This window comes from Budorcas taxicolor, chromosome 2 (assembly GCF_023091745.1).
Source record: "Budorcas taxicolor isolate Tak-1 chromosome 2, Takin1.1, whole genome shotgun sequence".
Lineage (NCBI taxonomy): Eukaryota > Metazoa > Chordata > Mammalia > Artiodactyla > Bovidae > Budorcas > Budorcas taxicolor.
Window position 1 is genome coordinate 19,842,210 of NC_068911.1, and position 17,687 is coordinate 19,859,896.

Sequence of the window (17,687 nt, forward strand, 5' to 3'; positions counted from 1 at the left end):
CTCACTTCATCATGGACACACATATAACTCAGGAATGAAGGAAGATCCAGGAGAAGTCTTATCTCAAACCAAGGACTGGAGGCAGCAGATCAACATGAGCTGCAAAATGGCTGCTGCTGCTCATCAGCCCTGCACATCTCCCAGGAAAGTCTCTCTGTGGCCCACCCTCTCATTAGCAACTTAGAAAGTATATTCATGGCTCACTTTTAAAAACTGAATATCCGTCTCTTCAGTTATTAAAATCAAGAATACATGGTATCTGCAGACGAGAAAAACAGCATACTTTGTTTTTATTACTCTCCCTTCTTTCTCCCAGTTAGTTATTGTCTGAAAATTTAAGCTCGAGTTTTTATTTTCAAAATGATACTGTTTTGTCAAGAGAATCATTTAAGGTTTGTTCACATTTGCATGCTGTTAGTTGACGACAATTATGTGTCTTAACTCTATGTTCAATTGATTCCATCACTTTCTGCCAATTCTTTTAGCCTCAAATTTGCTTCTCTAAGGTTTACTTCCTTTAATTCATCAGTACATTAGATTGGTAAATTTTTTGTGGAATTTATTTATTCGCTTGATTTTAGTAAAATACTTTCCTCACCTTGCATATCTAGAAATTATCCTTCTATTGCATTCAAATTTGAGCAAGAATTTTACAACTTTTCCTCCTCAGAACTGTGTATATGGTATGTTCTCCAGGTTACACTGTTAAGTGAAAAAGCAAGTTGTTAAAATGTATGTATACAATACTACCACTTACACAAGAAAAAAGGAGATATGAACGCACACACATGTAAACATGCAGACTCTCTCTCTAATTAATGTAATTATGTAATTAATATGGGTTGAATACATATATACGTTCAAATATGTTAAACTGTGTTAAATCACATATGTGTTAATGTAGCACTATTGACTGCATGTTGAATTATGCTAAATTAACATAATATATTAGTGATATCATACAAGTGTTATAACAACATGCAACATATGTTGGTTATATGATAATTATACATATATTATGATATGTATATTCTATGATATCATGTGTTAAATATGTTAAATTAACACATATGCATTAAGAATAGGATAAACCTGAACACTTAACATGGTTAAATTAGGAAAAGCTATGGAGAACAGTATGGAGGTTCCTTAAAAATCTAAAACTAAAACTACCATATTGGTAGCAGTATGATAGCATATTGGTAGCAATCCCACTCCTGGGCATATACTCTGGGAAAATCATAATTCAAAAAAGACATACATATCCCATGTTCATTGTGGCACTACTTACAATAGCCAGGACATGGAAGCAACCATCCATCCACGTAAAGGTCCATCGACAGATGAGTGAATGGTATATATATACAGTGGAATATTACTCATCATAAAAAAGGAATGAAGTTGGGTCATTTGTAGTGATGTAGATGAATATAGAGTCAGTCATACAGAGTAAAGTAAGTCAGAAAGAGAAAAACAAGTGTCATATATTAATGCATATATATGGAATTTAGAAAAATGGGACTGATGAACCTATTTGCAGGGCAAGAATAGAGATGCAGGCATAGAGAATGGACTTGCGGACACGGTGGGTGAAGGAAAGGGTGGGATAAATTGAGAGAATAACATTGACATATACACACTACCATGTGTGAAATAGACAGCTAGTAGGAAGTAGCTATATAGAACAGGGAGTTCAGCCTGGTGAGCTAGATTACTTAGATGGATGGAATGGCAGGGAGGTGGAGGGAGATTCAAGAGGGCAAGGATATATGAATGTGTATGTTATATATGAACAATAACTTTAAAAAGAGAGTATTATAAACCTTTAAACTTTCATAAGAGTTTCAGAAAGCCTGTTCACCCAAAATGAAAAATGCTTGCATTTTATGAAAGATGAGTTAGCCATTATTTCTAGAACTTTTCAGTGGACATATGTATTTTTAAGATAAAATATATCATCAGTTTATGAAAAATCCTTCTTTGTTATTGTTATTGTTCTTTTATTTTATATTATTTGTTCATACTCCTTATTCAATTTCCCTTTTAATCAGCCTTATTTGGTGAAAGTTCTAATATGGCCCTGGATTTTATCACCAAACATGGTGACTATGTTTTTCGTGAGTTCTACATCTTTCCACCTGAAAGCTTCTAAAATATGACTGTCGAATCTTATGCCAGAAGGCTGATAAAAGTAGCTCATCTCTTCTCAGTTACTAGGGTTTTTTCCTCTTCTCCTTAATGCTTAAAGGATTTTTTTCTCCACCCTCATGTCCAGTGTCACTGGAATGTATGTTGGTCATTTGATATCAGTGCTTCTTAGTTGATGTTGTGTCCTTCTAATTTCCAAATGTAGATTATCCTTTATTCAGGGAAGTTTTTTTTTCTATAATATTATAGTTTTGTTTTTGTTGTTGTTACATTTGCTCTGTTCTCTTTAATCAGGGCTGCCAATTACACATACATTGCAACGTTTTTGGCTTCCAAACCTTTCAAACTCTGTTCTTTTTACTCCATTTTATTCACTTATCAAACTTGTTTATGTTCCTAACTGTATTTTTAGAAATGTTAGCTCTTCTTTGTGATGCTTCCCGCCATTGCTTCCCTGGTGGTTCAGATAGTAATCAGCCTGCAATGTGGGAAACCTGGATTCGATTTCTGGGTTGGGAAGATCCCCTGGAGGCGGGCATGGCAACCCACTCCAGTATTCTTGCCTGGAGGATCCCCATGGACAGAGGAGCCTGGCGGGCTACAGTCCATGGGATCGCAAAGAGTCAGACATGACTGAGAGGCTAAGCACAGTACACAGCACCATGTGTTTTATTTACTTTATGGTTTTATTTTTCTTCTCTATTTTTTTCTTAATTTCTTCTAAGTTACTTTTCCCCTTCTCTCTTTTAATATGTCTTCTTTGAGCCTTTGTATCTGTTACTTGATTTAAAAAAAACATTTTTTTTTTTTTACTTCCTAGAGAAGTGTTTATATAAACTTCCCCTAAATTGCTACATAATTTCTCTTGGCTTTATTTCACATTTGCCTTGTATTTTATTTTCTAATTTTTCTTTATCTTTTAATGAGAATCACATTTTTCTAAAAAAGCTCTGAGATAAAGAATGGTTTGGAGGACAGGCTGGAAGGGTGAGCTATGGCAGCTGGTCACTCAGAATTAGGTATTCTATCTTAGAATGCTTTCTTACCAGTTGTGTTATTTAGCCTTCTCTCCCTTCTATCAAATTTCTCCCTTCCTTTGGTGGTATCTCTGCCTGCGTGTGTTGAGAGAGATTGTTCTATTTAGCTTGTAGGGATGTACAAGCTTGACTACTTTGTATGACGTATCTTCCAAGTTTTCATCTTATGATTTAATGTTTATTTTTCTTCTCTTTCCATCTCTCCTCCTCTCTTGTAAACATTATATGTCTTCATAATTTCTAAGTCACCCCCCCACCAGTGTGTGACATTTGAATGGCCTCATCTTTACAGACAACAATATTTGGCACATATATTTGGATAACTCTGCATGATGACCGAAACCTCTAGAGGTTTATATTCTCTACATGTACAGTTTTTATTTTGGCCCAATTTAACGATATTCTTCATACGTTGTAATTTGGAGCTGCAAATCTTCCCTAGTTTTATTGAATACAGAATTGTATTTATTGCTTTTCTTTATTTTTGTTTTCTGTCAGTTTTACCCAAGAGAGTGGATAAAAATTCTTTAAATATATAAAAGATTTTGGAGAGTCTAGATTTGTATTTTAGAGAGATCATTTTGGCTCAAACAAGAAACACTGCAGAAGATGAGGTAGCAGGAAGGATGTAGGGAGCAGGAGTTTGCTCAAGACTGGAAACAGGAAAACCATTGAGAAAACTAATGAACCCATGCAAAAGAGAGATGATGAGGTCTGAGAGAGGTCATGAGTTGAGAAAAAAGAAGTAGGCAGGAAAGATGTAGAGCTTGGGGGTCATCAGCTTATTGATGATAATTTAAATGATAAAATTAGGTGGAAACCTGGAGAAGTTTCGTAGAAGAGAAGTCAGCTAAGACGGAACTCCTTGGAATAAACTCTTTGGAGTAAAAAATGATGGAGGATCCTACAAAAGAAAATGAGAAGTAGATGCTTGAGAAGCAAATGGAAAATAAAAAGAGGACTACTGAAAAGGCAAAAAGTGTCTCCAATCAAGCTGAGAGTTTGATAACATAAGGTCTTAAAAGTTGACATTGGACTTAGTCACATGAAAATCATTGATAACCCTCATGAGAGCAGTGGCAGAGATGGAAGTGGAAACTCAGTATCAGGAGGTTGAGGTGTGAATATCAGGAGATTTCAAGGTAGGGATGGTAAATACAAAAAATCTCTCAGAGAAGTTTGATAGTAAACAGGAAGATACAGAATATAGGGTCAGCTTGAAGGAAACTTCTTGTATAGTAATACATTAGCACTAGAGCTTTAGGGTACCCCTATACCCACAATAGTTCACATTTATACAGAAGTTCAGCTCAAAGAGGTTTTTGCATACATAATCTCATTTCACATTCACCTCACTGAGTCACCTCAATTTTATTGATGAGGTAACTAAGGCTGAGAGAAATAACAATGAACTGCCTTCCCAAAAGGCACAAGAAAGAAACAACTGAATCATTGCTTTACTTCACTCAGTATGACAATATCTAGGTCCATCCATGTTGCTGAAAATGGCATTATTTCATTCTTTTTTATGGCTGAGTCATACAGAGAAAGACAAGTATCATAATATTGCTTACATGTGGAATCTAAAAAGAAATGGTACAAATGGACTTGTTTACAAAACAGAAATAGAGGCACAGATATAGAAAACAACACAGAGGGGAAGCTGGGGTTGGGGGGCAGATAAATTGGGAGATTGGGATTGACATGTACATACTACTGCCTATAAAATCAGCATTCTTTGGTAGCTCAACTGGTAAAGCATCTGCCTGCAATGCAGGAGACCCTGGTTCAATTCCTGGATTAAGAAGCTCTCCTGGAGAAAGGGATAGGCTACCCACCCCAGTATTCTTGGGCTTCCCTGGTGACTCAGATGGTAAATAATCCACCTGCAATACAGGATACCTGGGTTTGATCCCTGGGTTGGGAAGATGGGGAGATCCCCTGAAAGAGGGAATAGCAACCCACTTCAGTATTCTTGCCTGGAAAATCCCATGGTCAGAGGAGCCTGGCGGGCTACAGTCCATGGGGTCACAAAGAGTCAGACATGACTGAACAACTAAGCACAGCACCTATTAAAAAAAATAGCTAATAAGGACCTACTGTATAGCACAGGGAACCCTTCTCAATACTCTACACTCACTACTCCTATATGGGGAAAGAATCTTAAAAAGAGTGGATGTGTGTGTGTGTGTGTGTGTGTGTGTGTGTGTGTGTATAACATTATATATATAACCAATTCACTTAGTACGATAGAAACTAATACAACATTGTAAATCAACTATACTCCAATTAAAAAAAAAATTTTTTTTTAAAGCATCACTTTACTACATCTTAGGCACAATCCCACATCTCAAGTCCTGGATCAACCTAAGTTTCAGCATCCTTGCAAGGAGCAAAACAAAGCCAACATGTTACCTGAGCCCAAACTTACCACGCAAATTGTTTGATTGAAATCTTTACTTTTATTTACAATGGAATAAAACTGACTTCACATTAACTTCTCCAGAACATTTTCTCTGCCCATGCAAGGTTGATACTAGTTAATTACCTGAATTAAATATTTTACAGCCTAAAAGGCTTCTCTGTACTACACGATTTATAAATATTCATTCTTCAGAAAGCAGGATGCGAGAGAATGTTGGTTTCCAGTGGCTGCCTTTGTAGCAAACTATTGAATAGTAACCCTCTGAGGCAGCTTCCATGCCTGAGTAAAATGTTTTTGGATCCTCAAATCCCTTATAAAAAAACAATTTCTTCAACACAGAACCATTTTCTGCTGAGCCACTAAATAACTTCTGCCTGCCTGTATCAGGGACAGCCTTAAGGTGATATGATAGATGCCAAGCAAATAATCGATCAATACACTGGTTTCGGTCTCCGTCTATCAGTTGGGCATTGTGTGGACTAATTAGATGATAAAATGTGATGAATGTGTATTAAACTCAGCCTCTCCCTGGGAGCTCCCAGGGGTCCTTCCCCATTTTCTAGCTGACCTTTTAGAGCTCAACTTTATTGTATGTGAATGCAATTAAATCAGTTTGTCAGATATTTGCATTAGTCTGGCTTGTTCAGAATTCAATTATTCAGTGTCACTTTACTGCCCTTCGGAGGCTTGTGCACTGGCTCATTTTCAAGTAGTGGATAAAGGCAGAAATGGCTAGTCTTGTCAGGATTCAAGCCAGTGAATGCCTTCCATCGGCGATAGTTCTGAGATCCAGCTTTGCAGATCCTTTCTCCTCCCAGGTCTCCGGAGAGATAATGATTGGGCTCTCAACACAGTTGAGCTTTAATTATGACTCTGCTGCTTACTAGAAGGATGACTTGAGTAAGTTATTTAATCTGTGCCAGCCTCAGTTTCTTCCTGTGGCAAACAGAATCACTTTACTTTAGGTTTCCTCCAAAGTAGACCCCAAGAGTCATACTGGCATGCAAAAGGAGAAGGGGGCAGCAGAGGATGAGATGGTTAGATAGCATCACTGACTCAATGGACATGAATCTGAGCAAACTCCAGAAGATAGTGGAGGACAGAGGAGCCTGGAGAGCTGCAGTCCATGGGGTTGTGAAGAGTCGGGCATGACTTAGCAACTGAACAATGAGCAAGTTTGAGGGGTGACAGCAGCAAACACAGGTAAGGCAACAGGGCAGTGAGACAGGGATGGAGAGCAGCAAACGTGAGGTACCTTAGTGAGCAGGTTACTGCTGCAGCTGGTGCTCAGTCCTGCTGGGGACCTCTGGGAGATGAAGCAGAACTTTCACCAGAGTTGTCCCTCCCAAGAGCCAAGGAGCTTGGACACATCTCCGCCAACTGCTGTGCATTACTGATTGAGAGCTGCTCCAGGGTGTTAACCCTCTGGCACTTCAATGAGGCTCCCCAAAATAACAGTGGCCAAACATCCTCCTGAGATAAGTAAAAGCCCTCAAGCAGAGAGTCATGGATGCTTTCAGTCAGAAGCCGTGTGGACACAGGAATACGGTGGCTCAACAATGTCACCCACTACAGGGATATGTCCCAAAGTGGTAGTGCATGTCAAGTCCTTTGTTCTATGACTGGAACAAAATAAAGCACTTGATGTAATAGATCATTTCTGGAAATATGAAAATGTAGGGAAACAGCTTTCCCCAACACAGGTATCAAACTGTGATTTTAAGTGTATGGCAAAGGGAAAGCCACTACATTATATGCTTTCCTTGAAGGAGTAGATGGTAAAATCATGGAAGACTTTCTGAAGGACGTGACATTTGTACTAGATTTTCAAGGATGAATAGGAATTGATGGAGTTCAGGGCAGGCTGCTTTGAGACATGGATTATTTTGAACTGAAGGCAATCAAGACCCAATAGACCTAGGAAGATATTTTTTTTTAACCTCTCCTTGGGTGCCTAAACAGAAAGTGAAGAGGAACTAAAGCTTCTTGATGAAAGTGAAAGAGAAGAGTGAAAAAGTTGGCTTAAAGCTCAACATTCAGAAAACCAAGAGCATAGCATCTAGTCCCATTACTTCATAGAAATAGATGGGGAACTAGATGTGGAAACAGTGGAAACAAGGGCTGACTTTATTTTGGGGGGCTCCAAAATCACTGCAGATGGTGATTGCAGCCATGAAATTAAAATATGCTTACTCTTTGGAAGGAAAGCTATGATCAACCTAGATAGCATATTAAAAAGCAGAGATATTACTTTGTCAACAAAGGTCTGTCTACTCAAGACTATGGTTTTTCCAGTGGTCATGTATGGATGTGAGAGCTGGACTATGAAGAAAGCTGAGCGCCAAAGAATTGATGCTTTTGAACTGTGGTGTTGGAAAAGACTCTTGAGAGTCCCTTGGACTGCAAGGAGATCCAACCAGTCCATCCTAAAGGAGATCAGTCCTGCGTGTTCATTGGAAGGAATGATGCTAAAGCTGAAGCTCCAGTACTTTGGCCACCTCATGGAAAGAGTTGACTGACTGGAAAGACCCTGATGCTGGGAGGGATTGGGGGCAGGAGGAGAAGAGGACGACAGAGGATGAGATGGCCGGATGGCATCATTGACTCGATGCACATGAGTTTGGGTGAACTCCAGAAGTTGGTGATGGACAGGCAGGCCTGGTGTGCTGTGATTTATGGGGTCACAAAGAGTCAGACACGACTGAGCAACCAAACTAAACTGAACTGAGTGCCTAAAAATACCAAAGATAAATGTTTATGCCAAGAAGACTTATCTGCATGGCCTGGCAAACATTTGTTTCCCAAACATCTATCCTTCTCATATTCCTGTGTTTTGTTCCTGTGTTTCCTTCCCTTTGGGAGCCCAGACCCCTATCCCCTTCTCCTTAGCTCATGATGGCATATAAACCTTAATTACCTGATTGCTAGGGAGCCTCTCATGTCTTGATGAGGCTCCTGTATGTACGAAATTAAGTTTGTTTTTCTGCTGTTCGTCTGTTCTATGTCAATTTAATTGTCAGACCAGTCAAAGAACCTAGAAGGGAAGAAGGGAAATTTTTTTCTCCCCCACAGCATTCACCAGGCACACATGGGGAATGCAGACATTCTAAGCAGAAGGAATGGCAAACCCGATGATGCAGAGATGTGGCAACATATATGTTTGGTGACCTGCTTATAGTTCAAAATGGCTAACGTGTAGGAAGAAGGGGAGTTTTATGTCTTGATGCCAGGATTCAAGTCATGAGACAAAGTTTACATTATTCATGGGCATTGTATATAGTATCCTATAAGCAACAGAGAGTCACTGGATCTGTTCCATAAAATTTGTAATAGAGAACCCACCTGCCAATCCAAGAGACGTGGGTTTGATCCCTGGATCGGGAAGTTCCCCTGGAGAAGGAAATGGCAACCCACTCCAGTAGTCTTGCCTGAGAAATCTCAAGGACAGAGGAGCCTAGCAGGCTACAGTCCATGGGGGAGCAAAACAGTCAGACACGACTTAGCAACTAAACAGCAACAACACAATGAGCAGCAGAGAGTCATTGGATCTGTTCCATAAAACTTAGAATAGACTCTTGGGTGACACACAAAGAAATCCATTTATAATAGAAATAAATAGGTTAATAAGTGTGGGTTCAAAAGATCTTCTGCACAGGAATGAATGTAATACTTTATGTGAAAAGTACTTCAGGGTTTTCTTTGAACCAGCATGTTACGTGACTTCAAAGGAGGGAAAAGAAAAAACAAGCTAATTCAAACTTAGATTGCCTTCATAGAAATAACGTAGGATCCAGATTAAGGGTGTGATAGAATCCTACCTGTTCTGCGCCTTCTGAGAAGCTCAGAAAGTAGTTGTCCAATTTTACATGATATATCCTTCTAAAGAGACACTGGTTACACTGGAGCAAGCCCAGCAAAGAGTGAGCAGAATGTTAGAGTCTAAAAATCATAGAAGACATGGAATGGTTGAAAGACACACAGAACATCCATGAACTGGCTTCTGTTGTGAGGAAGAGATTACATCTACCCTGTGTGATTCCAGAGCCAAAAGATTCAAATCCCATTTGAAATGTGTTTCAAGCCAGTAGAAATAATCAAAGCCATCTATTGCTGGCATGACCAGCCCTGGGAGGGAGAATGTTCTCGCTCCTGGGGAGTGGTCAGTGGTAAATGAGATGAATTATGTGTCTAAAAACTCTCTTCAGCTTTTTGAGTCTGTGGCAGGGATACCTCTCCAGGTGTCCCCTGCTGGAGGCTCTCCACACAAGAGGGCATTTTTCAGGGCACACCACAACGACATCATTCTCAGAGGTTAAAAAAGCAAAAGACATTCTGTATGAATGGACTTTTTTGTTGTTGTTTTTGCATGTTCAATATAGAAGTTCTTGTTCCTTTGGAGGTCACGGCCTTCGGATATGCACACAACCTTTGAATTGTGCTTACTGAATTATAGCAGGGGACTTCAGCACCCGAGGAATTTTGACTTTCTGGGCTTATAAGCAGTCATTTTCAGCTGTACTCCAGACTTAATTTTGCTAACCATAATTGAGCAACTGTAAAATACTGCTATATTAATGTTTTAAAGCACTGGGCTTGTCTCATTCTAACTTGTAATTAATTTTGCTTGCCAATTATCTGTTTGAAATAAATTTGTGTCTGAACAGCTATTAAAAAAAAAAAAAAAAAAAGACAGCATCTCTGTGTGGCCAGCTGCAAAGTTGGATTAAGGAGAACAAGAGAAAATGAGAAGTTTCTTTTTGCTGTACAAAGGAAAGAAAAGGCATTGAGTAACAGCTATGTTCCACAAGCATATAACGTTAGTAATAACAGTAGTAGTAGCAATTGTGGTTGTTTAGTCAAGAAGTCATGTCTGATTCTTTTGTGACCCCATGGACTGTGCCCTGCCAGGCCCCTCTGTCCATGGGATTTCTCAGGCAAGAATACTGGAATGGGTTGCCATTTCCTTCTCAGAGGATTTTCCGGGCCTAGAGATCAAATCCACTTCTCCTGCTTGGCAGGCGGGTTCTTTACCAGTGAGCCACAGGGGAAATCCCAGTAGCAGCATTAGCAGTGGCCAAAATTTATCTTATATAAATTTAATTCTCATAAAAAATCTATGCACATCTAAGTGAAAAAAAGGGAGAAAAAGATCTCTGAACTTAACCACTTTACTAGATGAAACCTCTTGCTATGAACAGTATTCTGTGAACCTTGATGTGGTCCTATGAAGACCCTTTTTGGAGAAAGAAAAGGAAGTACTTCCCACTTAGCTTGTGCTTAGTCACTCAGTTGCGTCTGACCCTTTTCGACCCCGTGGACTGTAGCCCGCCAGGCTCCTCTGTCCATGGGGATTTTTCAGATAAGAATACTGGAGTGGATTGCCATACCCTCCTCCAGGGGGTCTTCCCAACCCAGGGATTGAACCAACGTGGATTCTTTACCATGTGAGCCACCAGGGAAGCCCACTTCCCATTTAGAGTTTGGTCTAAAAGCAAATCTTTCCTTTAGACAGCAGAAGGCACTTTCCATGAAACATTATACAACATCCCTCTGGAAACAATAATTCAGGGGATTATAATTGAATCCCTCCTGTAAAAGCACAGGTAAGCTTTTAAGCATCACTTAAAGTGTACCTGAGCTGAAACTCCAATACTTTGGCCACCTCATGCAAAGAGTTGACTCATTGGAAAAGACCCTGATGCTGGGAGGGACTGGGGGCAGGAGGAGAAGGGAACGACAGAGGATGAGATGGCTGGATGGCATCACCGACTCGATGCACGTGAGTTTGAGTGAACTCCGGGAGTTGGTGATGGACAGGGAGGCCTGGCGTGCTGCAATTCATGGGATTGCAAAGAGTCGGACACGACTGAGCGATTGAACTGAACTGAACTGAAGGTGCACCTGTTCAGAGAAGGCAATGGCAACCCACTCCAATACTCTTGCCTGGCAAATCCCATGGATGGATGAGCCTGGTAGGCTGCAGTCCATGGGGTCGTCAAGAATCAGACACGACTGAGCGACTTTACTTTCACTTTTCACTTTCATGGATTGGAGAAGGAAATGGCAACCCACTCCAGTGTTCTTGCCTGGAGAATCCCAGGGACAGGGGAGTCTGGTGGGCTCCCATCTCTGGAGTCGCACAGAGTCGGACACAACTGAAGCGACTTAGCAGCAGCAGCAGCAGCAGCAGCAAGGTGCACCTGTTAGATCTTCCTGCTCCCTTAGCTCAGACCCTCTAAGTAATCATTCTCCTGAATCGTGGTACCAGATCGCTAAGTTACTTTGACTTCCTGCTTTGCCCATTTGGCTCATCTTCTGGATTAACCACCCCACCAAAAATGGAAGCATCTAGTGCCAGTCCCTACTCCTCTGTCCCACTGGACCATCTACCTGCAGTTCTGATGAAGCCACAGATGCTGCACCTTTCTGCTGAGGGTGAGGGGACTTCCCAACACATTCTTTTCACGAAGCTGATCTGCGTTTTCATGTACTGATGTCAGCAGTTCCAGGGTAAGCTCCTTTGTGTCACTTCCACCCATGCAGGTCCACCTGTTGCCCCAGCATGCTCACTGGTTTCTGTTGATTTGTTACACCACAATTGGAGATGAGCCAAAGGGCAAGTGTGTCTTAATCAAGGTTCCTTCTGTTATCTCAAACCAAAAAAGGGAAATGAAAATAATGCAGGAGCGTGGCTTGGAACTGAAGGCTAGAGAGTATAGCCGAACCTCCCAACAAGGGGCTGTCTCTCTTTCTCTCGCCCTCATCCTCCCCATATACCCCTCGTTTCCCACCTTATTCCTTCTCTCCCTTCCTCACACCCTTTCTGAGGCCAGATGGCCTTTCATCTCTGCATCCATATGCCCACTTTATTCCCCCTCGAAGACTATCTTTGGCTGACTTAGAGAGCAAATGGCCAAATGTAGCTGCCCTACAGCTTCCAAATTTGCATATTCTTGTTTCAAAATGACCAGCAAAGAGTAAATTACAATTCTAAATCCAATTCTAAGTTCCTGGGAGGAAGAATGGGCTTTCCAAGTGGAGCTAGTGGTAAAGAACCTGCCTGCTAACGCAGAAGACATAAGAGACATGGGTCTGATCCCTGGGTTCAGAAGATCCCCAGGAGGAGGGCATGACATCCCACTCCAGTATTCTTGCCTGGAGAATCCCATGGACAGAGAAGCCTGGTGGGCTACAGTCCATGGGGTTGCAAAGAGTCAGACACCACTTAGCATGCACTTAGATGCAACTTGGCACACGCACAAGCTCCATTTAAGGTCAGTGTCTATCTTATCAATGTAGCATAGGGCAGGAGTACCTGGCTCAAAAATAGCTCCTCAATTCCATCTCTGTGAGGTGGGTGCAACGGTTCTTCAGGAAGAGGAAATACTGGATGGGATGGGCTTTATGCCTCTGGCTTTATATCTCAATCACAAATCATCTTGGAAAGCTGCCTTCCACTTTGGCTAGTACTCTGAGATCTCCTTAATTTATTGGCAAGCCTTATTTTAATCTCTTCTACCAGGCATTTTGCTGATTCATGGAGGAAAACAGACCCTGTAAATTAAGTTTCTAAGAGCAAATAATTTCCTAGAAGTAGATTTTCATGCTAGTAGGATGGGTGGAGAAGGAGAGGAGTTAGGAGAGTTCATGGGAGAAAGCTCAGGAAAGGTAATATTGTATCTTAGAGATTAGGTTGGTTGGTTTCCTTTAAATATTATGGAATCTAGTAAGTTAGTCTCCATCAAAAAAGTGAGTCATCAACAACAACAACAAAAAAAAGAGTGAGTCAGTCAAGAGACCAGATACATGTACAAGCCTTAAAAGAGGCAGGATAGAAAAAGATAATTTTCAATGAGATATCAAATTATAACTTCTCAAGTGTGCTAGAGTCTTCAGAAATACAGAAGGAGCCTAACATAAAAAATGTGAGTATACTTCTTTCTTAGGCAGCTGAATTTTGAATTTATTTTCAATTTTTTTTTTTCACAGGGGCTATAAAGTGAAATCTTTGTTATATATGTTTGGGAAATGCCTGGGTGTAAGCCTGCTTACTGCTGGAGAGGTGAGACAGTGAAGAAGTTAAGGACAAAATCAGACAAATCTAGGTTCTAATCCCATGATTTAGTAGTACTAACTTCTCTGAACCTCGGTTGTTATCAAAGTAATATTGTAGAGATTAAGATTATGAATACATATCTGGTGTATAGTCAGTGCTTAATGTATCATGCCTTTAGAAAAATTTTTTTAAATTTAAGTTTACTTACTTTTAACTGCAGGATAATAGGTTTATAATGTTGTGTTGTTGTTGTTCAGTTGCTAAGTCATGCCTGACTCTGTGACCCCCTAAACTGCAGCACGCCAGGCTCCTCTGTCCCTCACTATCTTTTTGAGTTTGTTTGAACTCTTGTCCACTGAGTCAATGATGCTATCTAACCATCTCATACTCTGCCACCCCCTTCTCCTCTTGCCCTCAGTCTTTCCCAGCATCAGGATCATTTTCAATGAGTTAGTTCTTCACATTAGGTGGCCAAAGTATGGGAGCTTCAGCTTCAGCATCAGTCCTTCTAATGAACATTCAGGGTTGACTTCCTTTAGGATTGACTGGCTTGATCTCTTTGGTGTACAAGGAACTCTCAAGAGTCTTCTCCAGCACCACAGTTTGAAAGCATCAGCTCTTCAGTGCTCAGCCTTCTTTTTAGTCCAACTCTCCATGACATTCCTAGACACTAGCATACCTCTCCTTTAGGCTGCTTTCCACCTTCATCCCCAAGTACATTCTGCATCCCTCCCCTGGGTCTGAAACAATACTGCGCTGGTTTCTGCCATATATCAAAATAACCATAGATAAACATATGTCCCCTCCCTCTTGAACCCCCTCTCACCCCATCTCACCCCTCTCCCACCCCTCTAGGTTGTCACAGAGCACCGGATTTGAGCTCCCTCTGTCATACAGAAAATTTCCACTGGTTAAATAATTTTACATTTGATCATGTATATGTTTCCATGCTACTCTCTCAATTCATCCCACCCTCTCCTTCCCCCACTGTGTCCACAAGTCTGTTCTCTATGCCTGTGTCTACATTGCTGCCCTGCAGATTGGTTCTTCAGTACCATCTTTCTAGATTCCAAATATATGCGTTAACATATTACGATGGCATCACTAACTCAATGGGCATGAGCTTCAGCAAACTCAGAGGGATAGTGAAAGACAAAGAAGCCTGGCATGCTGCAGTTCTTAGGGTCACAAAGAGTTGGACATGATTTAGTGACTGAATAACAATACAATATTTTTCTCTTTTTAACTTAATCTGTGTAATAGGCTCTAGGTTCATCCACCTTATTAGAACTGAGTCAAATGCATTTCTTTTTTATGGCTGAGTAATATTCCATTGTACATATGCACCACAACTTCTTTATCCATGAATGATGCCTTTTAATTCTATTGTTGTAGTTATAATTATTTATTATCTGGAGGAAAACATTGTGCTGTACAGAATGACAAAACGTAGCCGATATTATTGTGCTTGATTGGATCTGTGATTTCTCCAGGGCTTTTCTAATCCCTTCCTCTCCTTCCTTGTGTTTAAATATCAAAACCTAAGACCTCCTTTCTGCCCGTGGACGCCGCCGAGAAAGCATCGTTGAAGTCTTCCCCGCCTCCACTGCCGTCATGTCTAAATCAGAGTCTCCCAAAGAGCCCGAACAGCTGCGGAAGCTCTTCATCGGAGGATTGAGCTTTGAAACAACCGATGAGAGTCTGAGGAGCCATTTTGAGCAATGGGGAACGCTCACAGACTGTGTGGTAATGAGGGATCCAAACACCAAGCGCTCTAGAGGCTTTGGGTTTGTCACATACGCCACGGTGGAGGAGGTGGATGTGGCCATGAATGCAAGGCCACACAAGGTGGACGGAAGAGTTGTGGAACCAAAGAGGGCCATGCAAGAGAAGATTCTCAAAGACCTGGTGCCCACTTAACTGTGAAAAAGATTTTTGTTGGTGGCATTAAAGAAGACACTGAAGAACATCACCTGAGAGATTATTTTGAACAGTATGGGAAAATTGAAGTAATTGAAATCATGACTGACCGAGGCAGTGGCAAAAAGAGAGGCTTTGCTTTTGTAACCTTTGATGACCATGACTCCGTAGACAAGATTGTCATTCAGAAATACCACACTGTGAATGGCCACAACTGTGAAGTGAGAAAAGCCCTGTCTAAGCAAGAGATGGCTAGTGCTTCATCCAGCCAGAGAGGTCCAAGTGATTCTGGAAATTTTGGTGGCGGTGGTGGAGGTGGTTTTGGTGGGAATGACAACTTTGGTCGTGGAGGAAACTTTAGTGGTCGAGGTGGCTTTGGTGGCAGCCGCGATGGTGGCGGATATGGTGGCAGTGGGGATGGATATAATGGATTTGGTAATGACGGAAGCAATTTTGGAGGTGACAGAAGCTACAATGATTTTGGCAATTACAACAATCAATCTTCAAATTTTGGACCCATGAAAGGAGGAAACTTTGGAGGAAGAAGTTCTGGCCCCTATGGTGATGGAGGCCAATACTTTGCAAAACCACGAAACCAAGGTGGCTATGGTGGCTCCAGCAGCAGCAGTAGCTATGGCAGTGGCAGAAGGTTTTAATTACTGCCAGGAAACAAAGATTAGCAGGAGAGGAGAGCCAGAGAAGTGACAGGGAAGCTACAGGTTACAACAGATTTGTGAACTCAGCCAAGCACAGTGGTGGCAGGGCCTAGCTGCTACAAAGAAGACATGTTTTAGACAATACTCATGTCTATGGGCAAAAAACTCGAGGACTGTACTTGTGACTAATTGTATAGCAGGTTATTTTAGTTTCTGTTCTGTGGAAAGTGTAAAGCATTCCAACAAAGGGTTTTAATGTAGATTTTTTTTTTGCACCCATGCTGTTGATTGCTAAATGTAATAGTCTGATCATGACACTGAATAAATGTCTTTTTTTTTTTTTTAATGTGCTGTGTAAAGTTAGCCTACTCTGAAGCCATTTTGGTAAACTACCCCAACAGTGTGAAGTTAGAATTCCTTCAGGGTGATGCCAGGTTCATTTGAAATTTATTTACAAACCTGCTTGGTGGAGAAGCTGTTGTCTTCAGAACCTTGGTGTAGTTGAACTGACAGTTACTGTGTTGTGACCTGGAGTTCACCATTAAAAGGGTCACCCATGCAAAGTCATGGAGTTTTTTTTATTTTTATTTTGGTTATTAATGATTGTTGGCAATATATCTAAATTGAATTATGGTACCAGATAAAGTTATAGATGGGAATGAAGCTTGTGTATCATCCATTATCATGTGTAATCAATAAAAGATTTAATACCCTCTTGAAAAAAAAAAAAACCTAAGACCTAGAGCCTAATCTCTCATCATTGCCCAAGTGACTATTTATAAGACAAATTAACCATATTGGCCTCAAGATTCATCCTTCAATGACTCTCCAAACTCCTTAGTATGGGACACAAATTACTTCAAGATCTACCTATTTCTCTAGCCTCACTTCCTCACTTCTTCACAGTTTATACTCTTGCAATAATACAGTATATAATGATACCTTGATCACATTATGTTCCTTCATATTATACTTTCACACATGCAATTCACTATACTCAAACAATGAGTGGCAACTGACATGGGACTAACTAGTTCAGTTCAGTTCATTTCAGTCGCTAAGGCATGTCTGACTCTTTGCAAGCCCATGAATCAGAGCACGCCAGTCATCCCTGTCTGTCACCAACTCCCAGAGTTTACTCAAACTCATGTCCATTGTGTCGGTGATGTCATCCAGCCATCTCATCCTCTGTCATCCCCTTCTCCTCCTGCCCCCAATTCCTCCCAGCATCAGGGTCTTTTCCAATGAGTCAACTCTTTGCATGAGGTGGCCAAAATATTGGAGTTTCAGCTTTAGCATCAGTCCTTCCAATGAACACCCAGGACTGATCTCCTTCAGAATGGACTGGTTGGATCTCCTTGCAGTCCAAAGGACTCTCAAGAGTGTTCCGCAACACCACAGTTCAAATGCATCAATTCTTCAGCACTCAGCTTTCTTCATAGTCC

General features: G+C 40.9%; 1 pseudogene; it reads left to right on the forward strand.

Annotated features, from left to right (window-relative positions):
- Positions 1 to 15,220: 15,220 nt before the first annotated feature.
- Positions 15,221 to 16,796, forward strand: LOC128067425 (heterogeneous nuclear ribonucleoprotein A1-like; annotated as a pseudogene).
- The last annotated feature ends 891 nt before the right edge of the window (positions 16,797 to 17,687 follow it).